Below are 25,921 nucleotides of genomic sequence, written 5' to 3'. Positions count from 1 at the left end.
AAACGAAAAGCAACCAATCACCAATAAAGTTATTTGCTCTTTACTTAGCAAATGCTGATGTCCTAAAGGGCACTCTTAAATATTAAGATGCTTACACTCAGAGGTCTGTATACTTTTTAATTTGTGTTTACCAAACTCACGAATTTCTTAGCGAAATCAAAACAATACGTTGTATAAACTCGTTAACGACAAAAAAAACAGACATATTTTTCTATGCGCAACTTGGTACTGGGTGATTAATCCATAAAATTAGACCGCGAACACTTATTTTAACTAGTATACCAAAATGTGAGGTCATAAAAACACAAGTAAAGAAAATAAATATAGCCAGTCGAGCAAGAACGCATGGAATTTCTTGAGCCTTGGGCCTACGAAAGCGGGCCAGGGGCTTTATATACATATATGCCATATAGAATTATATTTTCAAGGCACAACTTCTCTTGTGCCAATAATTTTATAAATTTATGGCTCAACTTCTTGATATCGTATTGAAATTTTACGCACTACTTGCTGCAGCCGGAAACTTTGACAATAAGCAGCAAAGCCAAAGCCGTCGAACACAAAGCCAGAGCTGACATAAAACAAAGCAAACGACCAGGCAAACAGTGGGTCACACATTTTATGAGCCAACCATGAACCGAGGGCACTTAAACCGCAACAAAGTTGTATGTGTTTTGACTGAAATCCCACTTCCCAGCCAACTAATCCGCCCCAACACCCACAGCATAAAATCGCACGAATTAGTTTTACGTGAATGCTTTTCACAAATTTATTTGTACAACTCGTTGCCTTTTTAGGGATATTTAATGGCAAAGACTAATAAACGCTCAGGCTGTGTTTTAATTAAGACATTTTCATCGTCGCAGCCAAAATTCGAAATTAAAATGTGTCTGAAGTGGCCTTATTAGTAAATACCCATCAATAAGTCACAATAATTAATACGATTTCCCAATGATTTAATTACGTGATTGGTCAATAGTTCCCGTCCTGTGTGTGCCTATAAATTTTAGTGTGTATCTTCACGGAAAGACGGAGAGGTGTTTTTCAATAAAACAACTGCCAATGTTTGTTGTGCGTTCCATATAACTTTAATTAAAATGTTTTGCCTGGGCGCAATAATATTTCATTAAGAACTTATTGAACTTCACAGAGACAGAGTTTATTCTGAAAATACCTTAAGCCTTTGGATTTCACGTCACAAAGATGTGTATAAATTTCATTGGGCTTGGGCTTAACAATTAAATTATTGAAAATATTCCTTTAGTCTTATGTAATTGCCAAATAAATATTTCTTATAAACAATATGTTGATTGTTTGTTTATAAGTTTTACTTGCACTGTTAAATAAAAACGTAGTAAATCCAAATATTATGAATTTAATTTAAATAGGTTCCTTTCATTTTCATCTATTCCGGTATTTAATTATTTGAAAAAAGAATATATAAAAAAATTGTAATTTTTTATTTGGATTTGATTTAAATATGTATATATTTATATTTAAATTTAACTCACATAAAATGCATTTAAATCAAATTACTATTTTTTGTCTTATATTTTCCACATTAGTTTAAACTTGTATACCCTTGCAGACGGTATTATAATTTCAGTCAGATTTTTGCAACGCGGACATTTCCGACCCAATAAAGTATATATATTCTGGATCAGCATCACTAGGAGAGTCCATCTATCCATGATTGTCTGTCCTTCTGTCCGTCCGTCCGTTTCTACGCAAACTTGTTTCTCAGTTTTAAAGCTATCTGCATGAAACTTTCTAAAAAGTTGTCTATCTATTGCATAATTGCAACCGACATAAGTCGGAACGAGCCAGATCGGGCGACTATAAAATATAGCTCTCATAGGAACATTTTGAAAAATAAATGAAAAAAAGTTATAACTTTTCTGTTTTTTAATTTTTTATTTTCGACATTTAGTAATATTTAAATATTTCAGAATTACGTTTTAAATTTCATCAAAATCGGATGACTATAACATAAAGCTTCCATAAAACAATAAAAATACTTAAATTTTTTGTTTTTAATTTTACTTTTCTTTTCTGTAATTTTTTTTGTAAATTCTTTTTGTCTTAATAATAATTAAGCAGTTCAGAATTTAAATGTTTTTAAGAATATTTAATTTTTGCAATAGCTGCAAGGGCATATGAACCTCGGCTTGCCAAAGTTTGCTTTCGTTCTTGTTTATACTAAACGATGTAATTTGATATGCATTCTTTTTAATATGATGATTTCATATTTGTTTATTTAATTTTATTATTTAATTTACAATTTTAAATTCAATAGTCAGATATTTATTTCCACTATGCGACTTTTTGAATCAGTAACACGGATGCAAAAAATTGTTGCAAAGAAAAAAGAGCGGGGAAAGGTAATCACTTTTATGTTTGGTTCAATTGCTGAAAAGAGCTAGATTGTAAGTGTTTTTAACAAACAAAGTTATGATTTAAGATTCCCTACTTCACGGTTAAGGGGTATTTATTTAATTTTCCGGGCTTGGCCTGTTTTTCGCCGCGATTTAGCACGAAATGACTTAAGCCAAACATTTCAATTTCATGCGCTCATGTTATGGACGCTTAATGAAGCCGCAAGCATTTCAACTTACCAACCGCGTAAGGTCACACGCCCAGCACTTTTCACCGCCCCACCGACAGATGGCAGTTTATTAGCCAATTTAAGACAAAAGCTGCGACAGCCACTCCAAACCATCCTCATCCTCGGTCCTTCAGCCTTTTCCTGTGGTGCGTTTTATGTGCTGCGATGAATTCTGGCGGCGTTTTTGCCGGGCTGCCATTCGTTTAATGACTGGGTCACACACACAGACAAAGGGGGTGCCTGGGGTGGCCACGCCCCCTGGAAAAGTGCAACTGTTTAAGTTCCTAAGCTTCCCCACCTTCAGTCGAAACTGTGACAAGTGTTTGACTTTGTCTTTAGTTTTCCGCCCGCTTTCCACAGACTATCCCCTGGCTCAGTAAGTGGCACTTTCTCGCTCCGGCATAACGTTAATTATACGACTCGTTGACCGTGCTATTAGTGCTCAGTTTTTGGCTTGAAAATGTATAAAACTTTGTCATGCTTACCGCACTTCCCCAGGGACTTTCCTTGACTTTTGCTCGGCTTTCACAACGATTGCGGTTGCTGACTGTTTTTCAAGTGCAGTTTCCTAGAGCTCTTGAAATAGGACTTCTAAAAACTAACTTAACTGCTTGTTTCTTAATGTATATCCTTATTAATTGAACTAACCCTTAAATTTAGAAAGTTATTTTCTTATGATATTTCTTATTATTTCTAATGGATAATAATAATAATCGACAGTTTTTTAAACTGTTATGTTACTGTCATTAAATATAATCATATTAAAACAAACTTAGAAGTTTTCAAGTAGTTGTTACTGGGTATTGCTTCAAAGAAGTTCCATTTTTTTGTTTCAGATTAAAGACGTAGTAAACTCTACTTCGCATTTTTAACACATCTGCTGGCCATAAAATATTTCAATTATCAGAACAGCATTATTAACAAAAGCTTTTTGTTTCCATTTTCAGGTATGTCAAGATTGCCAAATAGAATGTGCAGCAAAAAGGTAAAGGTAAAATATTAATTGAATTACTTCGTACTTGGCCACAAAGCCACATTTGCCACAGTCAGGCAAAATATTTGACAGAGGCATCTGTTGAAGTCTACTCTAGATTCAGCACACAGCCGCAAGGATCCTGCAGGTCCTGATGCCGATGCCAAAATGCAAATCAGTCAAACGCATTTCATGCATGCCTGGCACTTTGGCCCACCATTAGAAACAGTGAAAGCAGGCTAAGTGGAAATTACACGGCAGAGTCGAGCAGATAATGCTGAGTCCCAAACCACAACCAGACAAAAGCGCTTCCTGAATGCGGTCGGCTTGGGAGCTTTTTCTCAGCATTGTTTATATTTATTTGTTATGGCGTCTATACCCTTTCATTAGGGCGGTTGCAGGCGCAGCTTAGTTCTTCAACTTGAGCGCCATCAGCTTGAAAAAAAGATTTAATTTCAGCTTAAAGGAGGTCTCCATATTATTCATCATTCAAGCAAATGTAGCCTTTTTTTGGTATCATTAAACGCACTTATCTTATATTATATAAAACGAGAGAGGAAGCAAAGCCGAAGCCGATGTAATATATCCTTGCAGCTATTGCACTAATTAAATACACTTTCAAACTTGTAAATTTCGATTCATATGTGTGTGTTTAAAAACATTGAAGCTATGATTATTTTCAGCTCAATTATTCTTTCATTCCTAAGCACCTAATGTTATAATTTTCCGATTTAAATAAAATTAAAAGCCTAATTCTAATTTATCTACCATTTATACATCCAAAATAAATAAAAAAGATAAGCAAAAAATAGAGACGCAAAATTTTTTGTTTAATTATTTTTTTAATATTCCGATTGGAGATGGGAAGATACTATACAGTCGAACGATGAGGTTTGTGGGGTTCAACACCCAATTTATGCATATAATTTTCCATTTTTGTTGCTCGGATTCCCATGCATCGACTGCTTTCGCACTTTGCCCGTATTCCGCAGACACTGCCATTCTATCATTTATTATTGAATAATGGAATAAACGAATAAACGAAGAAACTCGTTTAGCCGCCAAGGCACAAGCTCATGCGAAGCGGCTAAATTTATAATGCATTGCGGCTGCTCCTGCTGCCGTTGTGGTTAATGAGACAGCCAGCCAGTGGTTGACCTGCCAATACCCTCTCCATGTTTCCTTTTCGCACGTGGCAACCACCTGGGATATGGTATAGATTGTTTGGGCTACTTTTCATTAGATTGCATAATCAGTTTCAGACACCAGGCACCGTGGCAGTATATTGCCCTTGTAATATTTCATTTTGCCAGCAAGTAACTTTAAATATTTATGGACCAGAGCTACACAGAAACGCACTTAGGAACGGAAGGAAACTTGCAATTTTGGCCAAATAATTGAATATTTAATTTGCACCCAGCCAGGTGGATACACATACTTAACAATCAGCTAATATTTATTGGTATCCAACAGATATATGCCTTCTGTAATCACAAGATAAAGGAGCTGCAGCGTCTTGTTTTCATTACGGTTGTTATTTTAATGAAGTGAATGCGGTGTGTTTATTTTGAGAGCCAAGCTAAGCCTTTGTCGAATGACATTAATATAGATTGTCCATCTAAAAGCCTTTTCGCGCATGAAAATATTCAAGGAGCTTGTCCCAATTTGCTATCAATGAATGTGTCAAGTTGTATTTGAAAGCTTCTTAAAAACTTGAACTTATATAACTGTGCCCCACAAAATATGATACAGAAGTTAAACAGGACGAAAACCTTTCACACACTCATATGGAAAAACCAAATATAAATAAATTGTGGGGAAGAAAACATTCAAATCGCTGTAAAAATCAGGCCAAGCTCGTGCTGCGTACTTATGTCGTTATATGCTGGGGAGCGAAAAGTTGGATACGGATACGGATTGGGGTTTCTGGTTCGCCGCAGTCACAGTGCGGAAACATCTATATTTTGGTTTATTTTCCAGGTCTTTGGGGAAGCATAAATAATAAGCAGCTGCAGTTGCCATCAGAAAAACTAAAATTCGGGGTGGCTCCGTTAAATATTTATCTGTTTTTGTCAAAAATAACAGCAGTACTCTCGACTCTGACATGGCGACAACTGTTAGTTGATTAAAGGCTAAATGCAATGGTCATGTCTATACAGCAAAAAAAAAGGGCTAATTGTTTCAGAACAATCAGTACATACCCATCCTAATTTTAATTAAAAGTAATGGTTGTATTTCCGAACCTTAAAAGTATGAATATTTTTGATCATCATCACTAAGCGACTTTACATAGCCATATCTGTCTGGGCTTCTTGCCCAAAAGCATTTCTTCAATTGCAGGTATTATATTAGTCGGAATAGACGAAAAGGAATTGGACGACAATATTATACATTAATTAACTTATCTTTTTTGTAACATTATCTTATCTTTTTGTACCGTCTTGTAGGGTTGGTAAAACAATCGATAACACTATCGATACTATCGATGGTCGAACAATTTAGCAATTTGGGCTCACCATCGATACTATAAGTCTAGAACAATTATTTTTATTTATATATATTATATTTGAAGAATATTTGGAGCATATTGCGGTATATTTCTGGGAACATGATTAACTTTTCAACTTTCAGGTTAAACAGCATTTTCAAAAGGTTCGAGAAAGATAGAGGTTGGCTAAGAAGTTAATAAATGGCTTTGTTAATCAGCGTCGAATAGAACTAATTAAGAATTTTGATTTGTATTTATTGTTATTTCAATCTATTTTTTTGAGACAAAACAATTTTCGATACTATCGAAATAGTGCACTTATGCGAATTGCGTTTTGGTTTGGCACTTAGCCAATATTATTGTAATGTAGGAAATCTATTTGCCGCCATGAAAAGTTAAAGTTAAAGAGATTTTGGAGTAAGATAAAATAAATGTTTTTGCTTTTTAAATATATTTATAAGTCTACTTATAGTTTGACTAATTTAGTTCTTTATACTGTTAGAAATGTGTTAAGTAAAGATTGTTTCGATATCTTACAACACCCATAATATTTTTAATAGGACACTTATAACTTTTTCATGAGAACTCGATTTAATTTCTTTTATTTGTTAATGAGGGGCTAAAACGTGACAATAAAATTATTTTGGATAACTCCCGTATAGTTAAGCTTTTCCAGAAATTGTGAGCTGAGCACACATTTTGCTGAATTAAGATAATAGGTACAGATTTTAATTTGTATTACCTATATTTAACTTTTGACAACTAAAAAGAAACATTAAAATGAAAAAACTTAAATCTAAAGATATTCAAAACCTATTGGAGAATGAAATATTATCCTATTCTGGTGATAAAATGCTCTTCCTTCGAAGTTTCTCTATAGAGTTTTTATATGAACTTCTAAATTACCTATCGTATTGATCAAACGAAGAGCTTTTCTTTGAGGGGATATCTAAAAAAAAATGTATCGTTTTTAAACGGACTTTTATAGTCATCTTATAAGTGTACCCATTAAAAAGCCCATGTACACACATGGTCTGCCAGAAAAAACTTTAAATTATGTTTTATCATGAAAAAATGGTTGCAAGTTAACATAGCTAGTGGCCCTCTTAATACCCTTGCAGAGCTTATTATACATTCAGAAAAAGTTTGCAACGCAGTAAAAGAGACATTACCGACCCTTTAAAGTATATATATTATTTATGAGAGTCGATCTAGCCATGTTCGTCTATACCTCTGACCGGCCGATTTTAAACATACACGCATATAATTCGCATTTTAGATGGTTTAAGAATATTTCATTTTTTGGAATAGTTGCATGGTGTATATGTGTATTTTTATGAAGCACAAAAATAATAATATTTAAAATAAAAATAAAAAAACTTTGATCAGATAAAATATATAAGTTTGAAACATTTCATACTACTTAGCAAGTATTAATAAACAGAGCATACCATTGAGCGAATCAAATTGTTTAAAAGTAAAAAGCTTTTTGTTACTCATGGAAACGTTTTCTATTTTTAAAGTCGAATTTAGGCAGTAAAATCGTGTGGGTAATATGTTTGGTGTGATTTAAAGAGAAATTTGAAGGTTCCAAGTTCGACTTATGGAGACAAATTTGTTTGATATATAGTCACCAAACTCTTCTGCCGCTAATAGTGTGTTGACAGTCATTTTTTTTAGATAGTTTACCCCAGAGAAATTTAAGTTTTAATTTTTCAATACTTTGAGACACAACTATGTGTCTCTTCAGGGTTCTAGATATAGTACGACATGCCGTGTCTGTGTTCTTGTCATTGTGCGTGCTTCACATGCAAATGTCATTAGGGTTTCTGGCCAGAGGCGTGTCTGCGCTTTAATTATGCTGCAAACTTGCCACACTCGATACTGTTGGTGTGGACTAAAAACCATTGGGTAGTAGCATTTATAAGCGTATGCTCTGCCCACAATTAGCAAAGTTGCTGCAGGTGTTTTATGCACAAGTTGCCCTGGGCGCATACAGCTTTTCTCTTCGTACTTCTCCTTCGATTCTACCCCAATACTCCTCCTGGCTGGGGCTATATCTGTATTTTCATCGCAGCCCCTTCTCCATAGGCTAGTACATAATGAAACTTGATTTAGCTGACAGCAAAAAGTCACGTACAATGGTGCGTATTAGTAATCTTGTGTTAACTTTGTTAGCAAGCACTTGAGCATGTAGCAACGAAAAAAGTTCCCTCTATACATATATCCGTTAATGCATATATAGTGGAATAAAAGAATGACTGAAAATAGCAAAAACATTTAAGTGGATGTGCAGGATTGGGCATCCTTATTGGGTTAGTTTCAAAAACTTGACCAACTTTAATGTCAAAAGGTTGGTTTTCAGGACAAAATGCAGTTCGGTTGTTTTAACTTTAAAATACAATTTTTAAAATATGTTTAATCGATGTTTAAAGACACTACAAGCAAATTAAACCGAAAAAAACCAATTAAAGTACCAAAAATAAAATTAAGCAAGACTGATAGTCGGGATTCCCAGAGATGAACATTGTCTTTTTTTTACCGATCAGCAGTTAAATAGGCAAACTTTAACACACTATAGAAGTTTTAAATTTAACAAAGCTTCTGATCATGGAGTTATGATTAATTGAAGCCCAGAAAGAAACAACTATAGGGATACATTCACGGTCTCACTGGCTTTTATTCCTTAAATTTAAATGTTTTGATAAAATATGTATATTCCGCTAATTTTAACGTCCAAGGCTTGCAGTTCTTACCTTTAAATGCAAAAAAAAAAAAAAAAAATTACAAAAATATTATAACATTTTGACTTTGAACTCAGCAGTGTTTAATTTTTAATATGCCTTTCAAAATGATTTGGGGTTGCACCGAGCAATTGACCGTTTATTTGTCATCCCTGGCAATAATTTCTTATAAAGCATTTTAGTATAATTTTCTAGCTACTACTAACAGTTTTTCATTTATTTACAAAAGAAAAACTAGTCATTTTTCACGCTGTCTAAGACAAAAAATATATTAAGGTTTTTGCCTTTCTTGGTTCTCTATTCAATTTTTGTTGCAAAAAGATTTTAAAAACTAAAAAAAAAAATAAATTAGCCTCATATCTTCATTTTGTTCGACAACTCCAATAAAACACCAACGTTCTCCAACCAACGTTTAAATATGCTTTTAAAAATCTCCTGATGGGCAGTGGGTTCATTAAATATTGAAAAAAAACTTGACCTGCCCAAAAATTTTACGACCTACAAGACCAAAGCTATTTTTTTCGTTACTAATAAGGAATATAATTATTTGTTAAGAAATATGTAAATTAAAAAATAATTTATTTCAAGAAATAAATAATGTGGCCAAAGAATAATAACAAATTATATTAGCATATTCTTAACTCAACTTCAAATTTCTAGTTTCAAAATGGTGACGAAAATGTATTAGCTGCTCTGTTGCTGGTGTCTTGACCGTTGCTGTTTATTTATATACATTCTCAGACGGTTTTTGTCTGGAGCAGTTGCTACACGTATTCAACAGCCTGCACACTTGGTTTTGGACTAATAGAATTAGACCATAAACCACTTTATTGTCTGCAGTTATACGAGTGTATGCGTCACTCACAACAAAGCATTTTTATGACAGATCGCCGATTTGCTTGCCTAAATTTAGCCTCATTAGCCTTTTTGCATACGAATGTGAATATTTTCGCGAGGCTCCTGACTGGGTGGTCAAGCCATAAAAAAACTCATTTTAGGCACGAAAATTGTGAGCTCAGTTGACGCACTGCAGGTGCTGCACATTACGCAAGGGATTTCAGAGCTGTTTTGTTGGAAGCCGCTCTTTATGATTGTTAGGCTGCTTATGCTTCGCTGGACAAAAAACGGAGGAGGGTATCTCCGGGTATGATTGAAATATGGAGTAACAGTGGTGCAACACAATCAAAGATCAAATCACTAACACTAAGAACCACTGCCCTTGTGGTCCAAAAATCTGTTATTCAATTAAATGATTGGTAGACTTTACATCAAACAAGAACTAACCTGCTACTCTAGTTTTAAAATATTATTACTCCCCCTGAAAAAAATTTCGTTTTATAATAATTTTCATAATTTTTTGTATGAGTCGATAGATATTGGCTGAATAAACAGTTTTACTTGCTTCTATCAAGTGGAAGAAGAAGTAAAAACATTTCTCATTTATAGCCTTAACAGATTTTACTTCGTTATGCAATTCTCCATCCAGAAACAGTTAGCAGCAAATTAGACGAAAAAAAAGTGAGTAGAGCACAGGAAAAATTGCCAATATCAAAAGCAGACAAAACGGTAATGCCAGCGGTAGCATAAAACAACACGATAGAACTGAAAAAGCAAAGAAAATCGAGGCTAACAAAAAATTTCATGTTTCCAGCAAACCAAGAACTTGCCCCTAGGGAATTAAATGGAAGAAGCGGCCATGGCCTAAAAGCCTTAAGGAAAACATAAGCTGGCTACTAATTATCGGAAAAACTGCAAGCAAAACAACCTGGCAAAATTGGTTTGCCGGACTATGCTTTAAGAAACTGGGAGTGTCCACTTGGCAAGATGAATCAAATGTTGAATAAAATTGTTTGAATAAGAATATGACTTCTAGGACAACATTCTTAAAGGGTTTCTGAAACTAACTATTAACTAAAAAAGCAAAAGTTATAATTTTAAAATAAAACAAGAAAGGAAGCAAACTTTGCAAGCAGAAGTTCATATACCCTTCTAGCTATTGCAAAAACTAAATATTCTTGAAAAAATTAAAATTATGATTTACTTACGTATATGTTTAAAGACATTGAAGCTATGATGATTTGCAGCTTAATTATTCGATAGTTCCTGTGGCAGCAATAAATTTAAATATGTTTATTGTTTCAATGGAAGCTTTATGATATAGTCTTCCGATTTTAATAAATTTAAACCGTAATTCTGAAATATTTAACTATTGCTATATGTCAAAGAACTTAAAAAAATTAAAAAACAGTAAAGTAATATTTTTTCGTATTTATTTTTCCGATTGTTCCTATGGGAGCTATATGATATAGTCGTCCGCTTTTGACGACTCATATAGCTCCCATAGGAACAATCATAAAAATAAATAAAAAAAATTATAACTTTGGTGTTTTTAAATTTTTCTATTAGTTCTTTGACATATAGTAATGGTTAAATATTTCAGAATTACGGTTTAAATTTCATCAAAATCGGACGACTATATCATATAGCTCCCATAGAAATAATAAAATTATATAAAATACCTATCTAATAATTGAGCTGCAAATCATCATTGCTTCAATGTTTTTAGACATATACGCAAGTAAATCATAATTTTAATGTTTTCAAAAATATTTTATTCTTGCAATAGCTGCAAGGGTATATAAACTTCGGCTTGCCGAAGTATGCTTCCTTTCTTGTTTTTTGTTGAATTTATTTTTTCGATTGTTCCTATGGGAGCTATATGCTATAGTCGTCGGATCCGGCTCGTTCCGACTTATATACTACCTGCAATAGAAAGACAACTTTTGGGAAAGTTTCATGCAGATAGCTTTAAAACTGAGAGACTAGTTTGCATAGAAACGGACGAACAGACGGACAGACTGACAGACGGACGGACAAACTAGATGGCTAGATCGACTCTCCTAGTGATGCTGATCAAGAATATATCTATTGTATAGGGTCGGAAACGTCTCCTTCACTGCGTTGCAAACTTCTGACTGAAATTATAATACCCTCTGCAAGGGTATAATCATTGACAAACTATAAGGGTTTGATTTAGTATTTTTGATGTATTTAATTCTTTTTATAGTCTCCAAAAATATTCAGAGAGTCAAATTGCTATTTATATGTATTTATAGATAAGGTGTTTTAAATCGAATTAAAATAAAAGGTTTTTGAACGTTAACCCCAAATTGTCATAAATTTAAGCAAAGCTAGGCCTCTTGCTTATATAATACACGAAAACTAACAAATTACAAATTTAAAAGTCAAAGTAATATAACTCAAACAAGAAGTAGGAACAACCCCAAGCCTTTCAACATCAATTTTAAAAATGACTCTCTTCAATTTTTTCCTAAAACGTGTGTGCTTTTGGTAGTTTTTTTTTCACATTCCAGATTGCACTAACAAACATGCACAACTCGAATCTGGAGCGTGAAAAACCAGCGACACTTGGGCTCCCTTTGGCTTGTTAGCCATCAGCATCTGTTGCCGTGGAATGTTGGTAGTGCCCCAGAAAACAGCCCCCAGGCTCAGTCAACGGATCTCAGCCACATTTCCTCCCTTTTTGCTGCAATGCTGCTCGTGCTGGCGAGTGGGTGGTGAGTGGGTGAAGAGTGGGTGGTGAGTGGGTGGTGAGTGGGTGGTGTGTGGGTGGTAAGTGGGTGGTGAGTGGATAGGTGGCTGGGGAGCTGCGCTAACAAGATTCGACATTTGAACGAGAGTAATCCATCAGCTAACGTTGAGTACAAAAATGGATTAAGAAGAAATTTGTGTGTGTAGCATATATACACAGAAAAAATGCACATGTAGAAACAAAAATTTATGTCAAACGTGCCCCAACCTTTACAAAATAATAAATAATAAAGACAACAAGAAAGACATCAAACTTCGGCATATCGAAGTTTATATACCCTTGCAGCTATTGCAAAAACGAAATATTCTTAAAAACATTTACATTATTTATATTAAATATTCTTGAAAACATTAAAATTATGATTTACTTGCGTATATGTTTAAAAACATTAAAGCTATGCTGATTTGCAGCTCAATTATTTAATAGTTCCTATGGCAGCTATATGATATCGATTTCCGATTTAAGCAAAATTAAAAGCGTAATTCTGAACTATTAAAATATTACTATTTCAAAAAGAATTAAAAAAAAAAATTTATATGGTATAGTTGTGTGATTTTGATGAAATAAAAATCGCAATTCTTAAATATTTAACCATTAACCTTTATCTCAAAGAACTAAAACAAAATGTAGAAACAGCTAAGTAATACTTTTTTTTATTTATTTTTCCGATTGTTCTTATGGCAGCTTTATGCTATAGTCGTCCGATCCGGCGCGACAACTATTGGGAAAGTTTCGTGAAGAAACTTTAAAACTGAGAGACAAGTTTGCGTAGAAACGGACGGACTGACAAACCTCTGACTGAAATTATAAGTGTATAAAAACGGTCTTACCTATTTAAGTATACAGAAAATTAGTGGTGTGCAAGGTTTTTATTGTCACTTATATCCCATAACTAGTTCAACTTACTGTTTAGCTTTTCTGTCTGCCTGGGAATCGAACTAAGGCCGAACTAAGGAACATATGTGGACCTAAAATGGACTTATAATTACATTAGGCATTAAACATTACAAAATAAATAAATGTTTTTTTCTGTGTGTAGAGAAGAAGGTTTCAGTTTCATATCGTTCCACGGGTTTTTCCTCCTTTCTTAAATCGCTTTTAATGTGCGGCATTTGCTCTCGTTTTTTTCCGCCCCTGCAGACGCTAGGATGTGCTTCATTTTTCACAATGGAGTGAAAGTTCAATTATTTGATTTGACAGGCAATGCCAGGAACTGGCATCAAAGACGTCGGCTGCGAGCATCAGATTTACTCGCACACAAACAATCACTAGCCAACCGAACCGACTGCCACAACACATTTTATATCGAACATGACTTTGACTGCACAATTGAAGTGTAATTTATTAACTTCCCCCAAGCAAAATGAGTTTTTTGTGTTTGACGAGCACTGAAAACACTAAATCAATTCTTTTTCAATACATTAAAAAATTTTGTAACGGGGAGCATTTTTAGGTAACCTTTTCCATTTAAGAATAAGTGTAAGGAACTTATTAAAAGCGTTTAAAAAACCGATAAGAATGAACTAGTTATTGTTACTTTAATAGTATTCCCAAGGATACAATTATCGTAAAAGAAACATATTATTGAATGCAATTTTATGTGGATTTTTATGCATTTCACATCGCATTTCTGGGCTTCCTTTGCAGTAATTAGGAAGCTAATGGAATCTCTGTTTATTGGAAATTCGTTTGCTATTTAAGCTAAAAAGTTTGATTCACTTCGGCAAAAAGAGGTAAAATACTCAAATATTGATTTCTCTTTATTGCTACCCTTGTGAGTTTGTGCGCTGTATATTTGATGACTTTGGTTTACGTTTGCGATAAAGACAAACCCATAAACAACACACTCAGCTGGTTGATAGTCCGTAATATCCCATCCACCTGTTCTATGGCCTCGGAAACAAATTTTAATGAGCAAGCTGAGCCCATCTGCGGGTTCATTTTTGGGTTCACCCGCAGCCAAATAAAATGTTTCCCTTCTGCGGTTGGTAGCCCGAAACAAAAACTGTTAGATTTTATTTGTTTTGTGGGCGATAAGTGGTTGACAATGTAGATTTTGCTTTGCAATGTGTAAGCTCTGAAATACATTTTGAGGTTGCTGGCTGATTGTGGAAGGTAGAAATACTTCAATTTGAATACTTCTTTGATGCAATATAAACAAACGTATACCATAATGAGTGGAACTCTGAATGTATCAGTTTATTGGCTAGCAGAGGAAAACAGGACGTTCTTTGAAATTAAATAGGCACATACTTGCGAAAACAAAGTCAAAGAACACTCTGTTCTAAAATTTCACACAATCAACGTCTGCCCCATTCAAAATATATTCGGCTCTCATCGATTCTCAGCGAGTCAAAGGCCCCTGCCAAATCACACAGGCAATAGAAATTCCAAGTGTGAGAACCAATTTGCGACTATTAAACGGGAACCCCAGAAAACACAAGGAGCCGTATAAGCCAAAAGGATCGGATCGAAAGGAAAGAATGAAAGCAGTTTGCTTTGCAATGCATTTTGTGGGGTGGTGGATTCGGATACAGACCAGATTTGAATGGCAGCAAAGCCAAAACGAGCAGTCAAGTGGGTGTACTTCAGTGTTTGTGTTCATACACTGTGAAAACAAAGGTTGGGCGATGCAATGTTTGATTAAAAAACTGTTAGCATGCACAGGAACTATCAAATTTTTAGATGAATTTATTTAATCATCACAGGATTTCATAGAAACATCAATGTTTTAAGTATATGTCGTTGTGAAGCACAAGAATATTAATAATGGTAGCAATAAGACCACATGTATTAATAATATTGCTAGACAATCAGAAGACACTCGTCTAAGGCAAGTTCAAATTAAAAACTTCCCAGACCAGAGCATGTTATGATCTATATTTTTTTTCTTTGTGCATCTGTGTATGGAAGCCAATCTGAGGAAAAGCGAAAGGCAGAGCTGCCTGAGCTACGAGTACAAATTGCAGTACTTGTATCAAGATACATTCGAAGAACGAGCGAGCTACTGAAGCAGAAAGTTTGAATGGCTTAGGGGGACGCAGAGGGTGGCAGTCTCGAAATATTTGCATAGGTGACTCCCCCTCTTCCCCGTTTCTTGGCCCCTTTTTTCCTGTTTGCTCGCATATTGATATGCTTTTGGCCTTTTGTCGACCCTAAATGCCGGGCTGCGCGCTTAAAGGCAATCAAAATCTCTGCCCCAAACGCGTTGCCTAAATAGTTAAACGCGAAATCCCTGCACCGAAATTGAGCAAAGATTTAGCTTGTGGGTAAGTGACTAGTTTTACTTTGACATTTGTGTGACTTTGCTAGATACCATAACCGAAAGGCAGAAGCTTGTGTACATTTTAGCGGAGTTTTAGAAGTGAAAACCACGAGCAAGGTTCAGTCATGTTTAAGTTTGGCGAAGAAACTGTGAGAAATTATTAAGCCACGTTTCGGGAAACTTAAAGTTAAAAATTTAAATTTTAGGATAGGGTAATTTCTTTCGAAACGAACTGGAAAAACGATTTAGTGCAATTGAAAGGTTTAGTCATTTTGGTAGTAGTTTTAAAACAAAATATTACTTACACAACAATCATTTAAGAGGTCATCTTGAGTCGTCAATACGTAAACAATGATTTTTACGATCATGTTCTTAAAAATGAAACCCTGTTTATCATACACAATTTTTTTGAAGTAACAGAATTATTATAATTATTTGATTGGTTGGTTTAAGCCCAAAGAGTATTGTTAGGTTCGTTTTTAGTTTTCGCTGATGCGTAGTCATCAACACGCTTGCATTAACAAGCACACACCCTGAAATTTAGCCAGGAGGTCACAGATTGCGTATACGCCACGTCTTACGCTCGCTTGCCACCTGCGTGTTTGTTTGCCGAAAATTGTTTGCTGCTTGTGGAAACTAATTAAAATATGCACAACTTGCCAAAATACTTAAAAGCAGCACATGTGGGGCCCGAGACGCAGAATGAGGCACTCTGTGGCATGCGGCAAATGTTGTAAACGCCGCTTTTGCAGTTTTTTGTAATTTTCCACTCAACAGATTTCTCTGCTCCCGTTGTTACCCTCACTTGTATACGCCATTTACAAAAACGTTGAGGAAACCGGGCCAAACGGGCGTCCAAAATGCTGGGAACGAGCTTCTCAAACAACAAATAGTTTATTTATGCGCTTACTCTTCGTTTTATATGCACGGTCTCTTTGTGTTGCGTTGAGAATTAATTTAAATTTTTTCTTGACTTATGCTTAGTTGCAACCAGGAGTGCAGAATTGTATGGATGAAGCGCTGGGGCTGGGAATCCATAATGCATATATATATGCATACAGTATCAGTGAATGGATGTGCTTCGCTCATGACGACCGAAATCCCAGATGAGAAGCTCGTTCCGTAGAGATATTCTACGAAAGGGAATGTTTAAAGAGGCTTGGGTTTCATTTTGATCGTTTAAAAATACCTATTATTTTGTCCCTAGGAGCAAATTGCCCTCTTGCTGTTTGCAATGGAAATACCTGCTCACCTTTCTTGTTTGTCCTTAGGCAAAAGTCGTCTGCTGTTTTTGCCAAAGTTTTAACTAATTTCCTTGTTTTCGTGCCAGGACACGAGGCAAGCCAGGCCAAATGTAAGCGCAGAAACTTTTAGAACAAATTCACGATAAAGTTTCTTTTCTGTGCCGTATAGCAGGACAATTAAAAAGATTTGTTTTCACGCTTGAAATTTGCTTTCAGAACAGAAATTGCATGCATTGTTTCGGTACAGATCCTTCAGGTTTAAAGCCACCTGATACACGATAATTTAATTGAATGTGCCAGCCGAGTAGGGCGAGTAATTAAAGTCAACGTTTCGGAATGGGCGGGGCGTTCAAATTAAGCCGAAACAATTTCGGATGCCTTTGTTTATGCCATCGTTTGGGCCAAGCCCTGGAGCAGACAAGAACGGAGCCAGCGGCAGCAGGCCACTTGACGCCTAATGACCAATTTAATGGGAAGGCGGAAAGCTCCATGGCGCTTTGTGTCCAGAGAACATTTGCAAATGAAATGGCCTAAACAATGGCAGGGGAGTCCAGGCGCTTGGTGGCGCAATTCGAGCGCCTGCCGATTACCTGTTCGGGGTTGTTAATTAAGTTTAGGCGGCCTAAATGTTATGGCAAAGTTTTCTATTACCGGGTTGGGTCGGGAAGAGAGACGGGCACACGTCCCTTAATGAGGCACGTAGGCGTATGAGTAACGCAGTCAAACAGGTGAATTTACGGGGCAGACGACGTGACACACTGAGTCCTGCACTCAGACAATGGGGCGTATGCGTAGTGCCAGGGCAATCACCTTCCCTTAATTATTGCCTAACTGTGGGGCGAAAGTACACCCCTCGGCCCACAGCCGTACTCTGGCATGCTGTGCAGCTGAAATATGTATGAAACTCAATCGGGGAATTGAAAAAAGGCCCCACCGAAATATTCCATCTAACAAATTTTCCAGCCAAAAGTTACCCAACCAAGAAGCTTCAGCTACAACTCGGCTTAGCATGTAATACCATCCGCAGCCGTAACCCAGAGGCCACCCCCATCTATGAAATTCGAGACTTTTTCTTGCTGGTGCTCACAACTTTCACTGCTCGAAAGTTTTCGCACATGAGCTTCAAATTGCGCGTATCCCCCTCAGGGGGAAATGTAGGGTGCTGAGGAAGTGGGGCCCGAACTGAAATCGAAAATTGTTTGCCAAGCGAAGCGCTTAGCTAAATGTCTTCCGTGCCAGTTCTCCATTGGGAGGATGTCGATTGTTGAGGAAGCCGGGCCAGGAGGAGGGGTAACAGGATAAGGAGGAGCTAGGGCTCAGGTGAGGGGGGAGAGGAGAAGGGGGGAGGAGAAGAGCAGGTGCAGTCCTCGCCCACCTATTAAAACGAACGACAAGTGCAAACATAGAGTCCCACACGGTGCGAAAAACATGAAATCAGATCCATAATTTCACTTTTAGAGTCATGACTTAGGCACAGCTAAATTTTTCTTCAAATCTTTAAAACGCTTAATAAAGCAAACGCGACCATATGGATTTAAGCCAGTATCAATGAGTTCTATCAGAATTTGAAGTCAAAATGTGGCACAGTGACAACATAATGCTATCAATATGGTTAAAACTGTATTTTAGAAAGTGACAATGTATAATTACAAGATAATTTGAGATGTATACCAATTTCTTTTATAAAAAGCGACTTTTTCATTTGTTAAACAAACTAAACCGGTTTAGAAATTATTTCCAGGACATAAACAGTAAGGTTAAGCTTGTTCTGCAGTCTTAAAGTTAATTAATTTCAATATTTTAATTTTCTTGACGGATTAAAAATGTTTGAATTATATTTTTATGAGAAATGTTAGCTTTGCTTATTGATTGCGAGTCAATGTAAGATTCTGTTATCTTTTAAGACACAAATTTCAAAGTCAGATTCATTTTTTCTCTGTGCACCAAGGACCAGTTCGAAAATCCCAGTGCCCGTGCCACATTGCTGTATTTACATGCAGACAATATGAAGCAGTCGTATATGTTTATAACATCCGCAAATTGTTGAAGATAACAATTATTGTGCATTGAAAGCAAAGCTGGGGGAAGCACTGGAGCAGTAGCAGCCGGAAATGACAGTTTACGGAAACACACAAAGCCAACAAGGACGCCAGGACCAAGGACCAGGACGGACACAAAAGCCAAGCCCAAATAGCCTGGAGATGTGCCATTAGGTCGGCAACTCACACGCAGTCCCATAGTTCCACCCACCATGTGGTTAAGCAGATTTTTTGCTCTTGTGCTGTAAATTTTGCAACTTGTCTGTGGATAACTATTTCACCTTTACAGCTGCTGCTGCTTCTGCTGTCTCCCCAGGTGTTGCTCATTAGTGTAACAGGCTTTCCTATGCGGTTAAGTTGAGATTGCTCGGATTGAAATATTACTGGCTGGGACTCCGGCTTACAGCATGAGGTCGAAACTCAATTAGGACCAGCTGGCAGGTTGTTTCTTTGCTGGGGCTTCCTCTACTCTGTAATGAATATCAAAGTAAAAAACAAATAAACAGTTTGCGCAGAGCAAAAATTATCGTGGCTCTTCAAAGTTTTTTGCCCTACTATTTGTGAAATTTCATGAAATAATGATTACTTTTCAGGAGGGGGCGTATTTTATTATCATTATCATTCTTTTTTTTTACGAGAGATGTCTTATAATCTAATGCACTATATTTACTGAAACAAGATTATTTAATTATTTTAATAAGTATTCAAAATTATTGTGTATTTAGTTCATTTAATTGGTGATATGAAAATCTATTTTACAATTGTTTTGAGTTTTTGTTAGTTTCCTTACAGATGTTTTAGGATTTAAAATAAGGTGGGCTTGTGTTAGGCTTCAGTAGGTTTGCACCACTATTCTATACACAAAAATCAGAGACGAAGAAATTACGTTTAGAGGCAAGTGTGTATTTGTAACGGACAGTTAATAAAATATTAACTCATTAGCCCATCAGGACGTTGTCTTGAAGTCTATTGTTTGCCTTTTCTTTAAAAGCAGACTGTTCCATTCGAATATGCTCTATAACATTTTAAATTACAGTTAAGTATCTCAATTTGTTTTATCAACCGAAAAATAACTTGCGGGGGGAAAACTAATATTTAAGAAAATATTTGGACACACACATTGTAAAACAAAGGATTTTAAAACCTTTTGTATATACAAGCGCTTTAAAAATCATACAAAGAATTGAACAATGCATAAATAAAATTGAAAGTAGTATTTGTTTTGCTTTATACATACAAGCGTTTCCGACCATATAAAGTATATATATTCTTGATCAGGATAAATAGCCGAGTCGATCTAGCCATGTCCGTCTGTATGAAAGTCGAGATCTCGGAAAGTACAAAAGCTAGAGATTTCGGATTTGGCAAGCAGATTCTAGTAGTTTCTGCGCAGCGCAAGTTTATTTCAAAGTAGGTACTGGCACTCAGAGACTTGCTAGAAAAAAAGGTGTTTTTTTCTGTGTGTGAGTTTCGATCAAATCTATCGGTAGACACACAAATCGAGACATTATTTTAGAAGTTGTGAAGGTTATCCTCTGCCGCCACTCAAAGCTAAAATAAAATTCTCTTAAAAAATATTATTTAAAATAAAGATTTTAGCATTTTTAAAGAATCGTTTAATCTTTTAAGATTAAAAACAAAACCAAATAAGGGCAAATAAGATTTGGAACATTTTAAGAAGTAAAACGCTCCATAGTAATTTATAATGTCAATTTTCTCTGTGAGGCCATTACATTTGTTTTCTTTTTAGTCTGATTTTTCGAGATGGTCTAATTGATGGACATTGTCTGGGCTGAAATGAAGTCCTCAGCCTTGACCGCTCTTTCCAACAAAGCTCTGTTAAAAGGTCAATTACGACTTGGCTGTCTCGATTCGGCCATTATGCCATTGTTATGTAACTCTATCCAGTGTTGACCTTGCATTATTTAGACTGTACGATTTGCCCTTGCATATTCATAAGGCGAAACGAAACCAGCAAATGTATTAAGTAAGTGGGCAAGAACAAAGAACGAAGCGAAACGAAACGAACTCTGGCGAGGAATGCTCCTATGACCGCACACACACAGAGGCCCAAAGGACTAAGGACCAGTTGTCATATCGCGCCAGCAACGCCCTCATTGAGTAAACATTGAGTCAACACTTCCGCTAAGATACCATCAACATGGCGCCAACATTATGGAAGGGCCGAAAGCGATGGCCAAATAGATATTCCATTGCAGATAACATGGGCCAAAAGACAAAAGCGAGGACAACGGGAAAAAACACTGGCAGGCGGCTGGGGAAACCAGAGCGCTTAGCTCTTGGCCAGCGATTTTTACCCAATAAATTATTTTATCTGCCATTTCAGCCAAACAAAAACAAATGCGCAGAATGAAGGCCGAGCCACGTGGCATAAAATGGAATTAGGAACGCATTGACAGACACAAAAAGACACACACAAATGGCGGCGGCTGTTTATGAAAACGTCATTAAAATACCCCAAAGAGCATCTAGTCCTGTGCCACAACTAGTAAAAGTAATCCCGAACAAAGCCAAGGACGCTGCCTAACGCGGCGTGGGTGGAAATTAATTAAGACTAACGCGCTCAGTCGGGATGAATATTTAGGGCTCGTGTCCTTTGGCGTGTGCGGTGGAAATTGATTTTCATTTGGAAATGTCGCCTTAAGTGTGACGGACTGGCAGAATGATAAGAATTCAAAATTATAATACCCTCTGCAAGGGTATAATAAATTATCTGAAATGTGTTTGTTGTGATTGCTTCGCCTTATAAGCGATAAAATGCTGAGCTATATGTTGAACATTTTGGAGAGGTAAACGCATGTTTAGTCTGTAGTTGCACTGTAAGCGCTTCAAAGCTGTTTAAAAATGGCGAAAAGTTTTGCATGACAATTTAAACATACTTTTTGTGTTCTTTGTCGGTTTAGTTCAAACCGCTCTTTGATTATGTACTGAGCTCCATATAATTGGAACTATTTTACCTCTATGTCTACCCTTCGAGGCCATTATTCCGTGTTCTCTCCAGTCGGTGACTTTGCCAACTCCGCCTGTGCCCTCTAGCCTCATTATTTAGACTGGCTTGGCTTACGGGGCGTATGCGCAATGTCTTTGGCTGCCAATGTATGTAGCCAACGTCATTGTCGTCAATTATTTTTGCATGTGTGTCGCTACGTAATGGCGTAATGTTGCTCTAATATCATTATTTCGTCATTTGCTGCTGGTGACCCCCCAAGGCAAAATTATTTCATGCGACGCCGAATAACGAATTCAATTTGCGAATTTCTGGCAAGGCCAGACGGAGAAAAAACACAGGAATGAATGAGAGAAGGGAAGGGGATTCGATGGTATCGTATTATTTGCCAATATTAAACGATAATTTATTTCTAACTGCGTCGAAAATTTGCTTTTGAAATTTGTAAGCCGCGAGCGCTAAATTTATGCCTTGTATGGAAAGGGAATTGTAAAATCGGATGGAAATTAATTTTCCATGCATTTTCTGGGCCCAATTGTGCGATAAATTTATTGCCTTCGCTAATGTTTGGCCCAAGGATAAATACATGTGTATCTCATTCGAAGGGTTCCGAACATCGGTTGCCTTTCAATAATTTAAACCTTGTGTGATTGTGTGTGTCTGATTGGACTTATCACTTAAAGTTCAATTTAGTGTGCGAGCTCGAATTTTCAAATGCCTTTTCCTAAGCTCGTTGTAAATGCTTGAATAATTCATTTAAATTTAAGAACCTTCACAAATGTGATTTGATGGGGCTCAAGGTAAAACTGTATATGAAACATTAACGAGCTCACCATTTGCATAGATGGAAATCCTCATAAGATATCTGCAATATTCCTTTTGCAGTTAAAGCAATCTCTCATTTTGCATACTTAATTTTATGTAAGCATTTATGCTAAAATAAAATACCCTTCTGAGCTGCTTTGGGGCTTAGGCCAAAACTATTTTCTCCGCTGTATTTTTTTTAATGCAGATGGATTTTAGTTTCCGCCAAGTATTTTTTGTTCCCACTACTTGCCAGAGAACGCTTTTTTATTTTCTTCTCGTTGACTTGTCAGTTGTGCTCTTCCTGATGAAAGTCAGTTTAATTTCTGCCTTCGTTGTTGTGCAAAGCCATTGTTTTAGCCGTTTTTGCTGGCAGAAGGCGCAGCCCAGTCGAAGAGGCGAGAAGTTGTGTTCTCGTATACATAAATAAAGGACGTGGCGAGCAAAAAATGATAAGCCTTTGTTTGTCGGATAGCCAACATAATGAAACCCAAAACGCAGCAAAAAGGAGGTAGCCCATTAGGGCAATGGAGAGACGGAGATAAGAACTCGGAGAGTTCCTCTCGAATATTATTATCTAGAGACGAACTCTGACATGCAAAATGCATTTGGCCAAACTAAAACATAGTTAAAAAGTCGCATTATTTCCCATCACTTGGAAAGTTCTCCACCCCACTTAGTTCTTTTCTTTTTTGTTCCTCTTTGGTTTTAACTCTTTTGCAGATTGCATTTTTCGCTCATATTTTCTTGAAGCGAATTTCCCACATTTTTGCATAAATTTACATGAAATACTACGGTTTGAGTTGGTCCGAGTATCTGTCTACATTTAGGTTTCTCCATCAGACAAAGCTTTATGCAAAAACAATAGTTTTCCCTGGCGTCATGAGTTAAAACTGTTATTTTACTCTTTGCGCTGAATGTGGCTCGAGGAATTTAGTAAAACAATTATAAGGAACTTTGCAAAAAATATCTTTGCTTTATTTTTTCTTTGGCGAAACAAAATCATTTTCGTCTTCGTGGTCTTTGTTTCTTCCTCTACATGTGTATTTTCATACCCACTTAAGCAAGGCAAAGCAAGACAGTCATTTCAATAAAGTCAAATAACAATGCCAAGGCAAGTAAGTCAGAAACATTTTCATTTCTATTTCCAGTCAGACGACTGCTAAACAATTTTCCTCCCTATCCTGCCGTTTTCTCCTCTGCCCTTGCATTCTTTTCCTTTTCCTTTGCCTTTGCCTCTGGATTTGGATTTCTTTTATATTTGTGAAGATTCTTTCGTTTCGTTTGCCTTCCACAATTCAGAAAAGCACCAAAACTGATTAAATTTCCGGAAATACGTGTCTGAGAGCGTAAAAATCGATATACTTACTATAAAGCAGCAAATTTTTCCCAGATGAGGGCACATTGAAAAAGTATACGCATTCGTAGGATTCTTTTAACGGTGTAAACGTTCGTTTAGTTAAAAAACAAGCAATATTACATATTTTTTTAATTATTATTATCTCCTTTTAGTTTTAGTCATAAAAACAAAACATTAAACCTTTAAGACGTTATTCATATTTTATTTTTTAATTAATGTGTAATAAGTCGATATTAATGATATATGTTCACTAGTACCAGTGTTCAACAGATTTTGAATACTTTTTTCTTTACATTTGCGGAGAGGCAACGTCGTTTTTTTCGAATTTGTTAGTATTTTTTATTTCAAATAAAATATTAAATTTTTTCTGTTACAATCTTTGTTTTTCCCTAACCAAAATAAAAATTTTTAGTCTTAAAACTGGTAACTGCGTTACCAGGGTTAATAGATTATCTAACGATATAATTTTGATTTCATATGATCCAGTACCGAGTTATGATGGACACCACAATTCAATGCTCCAGAGTATTTTCTACCATACTGTTAAATATTTTCCGTAGAAAATTAAAAAAAATTGATATTTTAACACAAATTAGCACTACTCCCCACTTAAATAGCATTTAAGTTTGGTATTCATGTCGCTTCTTTCCCGGGACTTACTTTATAAAAAGCCTATAAGATTATGTCAGAAAGATCGGAGCGAACAAATATCCATTACACCTCAGGATTGACCTAGCTTCGAACTTTATTGCTCCTTGTCTGACCTGCCTTTGCTGCCCCTTTTCTAATTGCTTGGCCCACAATTCTTAATTTAGTTGTGCTACTTAAGCAGTTTAATGCCGCAGCGGCAACGACTGCCAAAGCTCCTCGACCAAAATGCCTTTCATCCACCCTCGCCTCCACCTCCACCTCAACAGACAAATTAATGACCCTCGGACCGGGTAAAATAACTGAGGCTGCGGATGCGGATGCGGATGCGAATGCGGATGCTCCGTCTAGCTGGCGCTGAATTTATGGCACAAAGAGCGAAGAAAAAGTTGCGGCGAGACGGAAATTGCGGCCAGTTGCAAAGTCAAGAGACTGCTTCTTGCTTTTGCTTAAGATATAATTCCCCCCGCGACCGTGATAAAACGTTTTCCATAGCAATTCCCTGGGTCGCTTATCGCGTTTTGATTTTTAATTAAAGGAAAAGTATTTCACAAACTGGAATTTCGTTTCGTTTATTTGCAATTAAATTAGGCAAACAACATGAAAACACTCCCGAATCCAATTATATCTTTGGGAGCCGAGATACAAATTACGAATGTGAATAAAGTCATTTCAAATACTTGCGCATATACAAGTTGTATACAAATTTGAACTTTTGACAACTTTTTGTTTTGAGTCCAAAAGTTCGAGCAGAATCTTTGGGAAGCAACAGCAAAGTTGCAGATGTTTTTCCTGTCATGTAATAAGGCGGCATTATTATGTAGACGGTATCTCTGAGTGCGCTCAAGGAGATTCTTAAGCTGGCTTGTTTCAATCCTCCTCAAAGATGCCAGGCAGTACGGGTCCGACACTAATAAGAAGCGGAGAAGTCCAGTTGGCCTACAAACATGGGGATATTTGTGTGTTTGTTGCACCATCTTTAGAGTACTACGCAGTGTGACATGCTCCCAACCCATTCACAAAGACAGGGTAAAACAAAACGTCTGGGCCACAGGTACGTACGATCCACAAGGCTTTGCAGGGAAGTCACTACTTCTCCGGACATTGGACGATCTTATTTGTTGAGCAAACTAAGCAAATGACACTCTAAAATCCCTCTGGTCTGGTCTG

At 36.3% G+C, this 25,921-nt stretch overlaps 1 protein-coding gene across 5 annotated transcripts in view; it reads left to right on the top strand.

Moving 5' to 3' along the window:
- The window catches only part of LOC128266401 (neuroligin-3), a 92,173-nt gene that overhangs the window by 18,587 nt on the left and 47,665 nt on the right, over window positions 1-25,921 (top strand). Inside the window, exon 2 of one of the 5 annotated variants that reach the window (XM_053002898.1) lies at window positions 3,553-3,590. The exons of 3 other annotated variants lie outside the window; for them this stretch is intronic. The gene's annotated coding sequence lies outside the window, so the exon portion shown is untranslated. Of the gene's footprint in view, window positions 1-3,552; window positions 3,591-11,793; window positions 11,812-25,921 lie in introns of those variants that run through there. One more of the 5 variants, XM_053002899.1, reaches the window with a different exon arrangement.

The sequence above is a fragment of the Drosophila gunungcola genome, chromosome 3R, assembly GCF_025200985.1.
Source record: "Drosophila gunungcola strain Sukarami chromosome 3R, Dgunungcola_SK_2, whole genome shotgun sequence".
Taxonomy (NCBI): Eukaryota; Metazoa; Arthropoda; class Insecta; order Diptera; family Drosophilidae; genus Drosophila; species Drosophila gunungcola.
The sequence above is the reverse complement of the archived record's forward strand: the minus strand, read 5'-3'. Positions and strand labels throughout refer to the sequence as shown.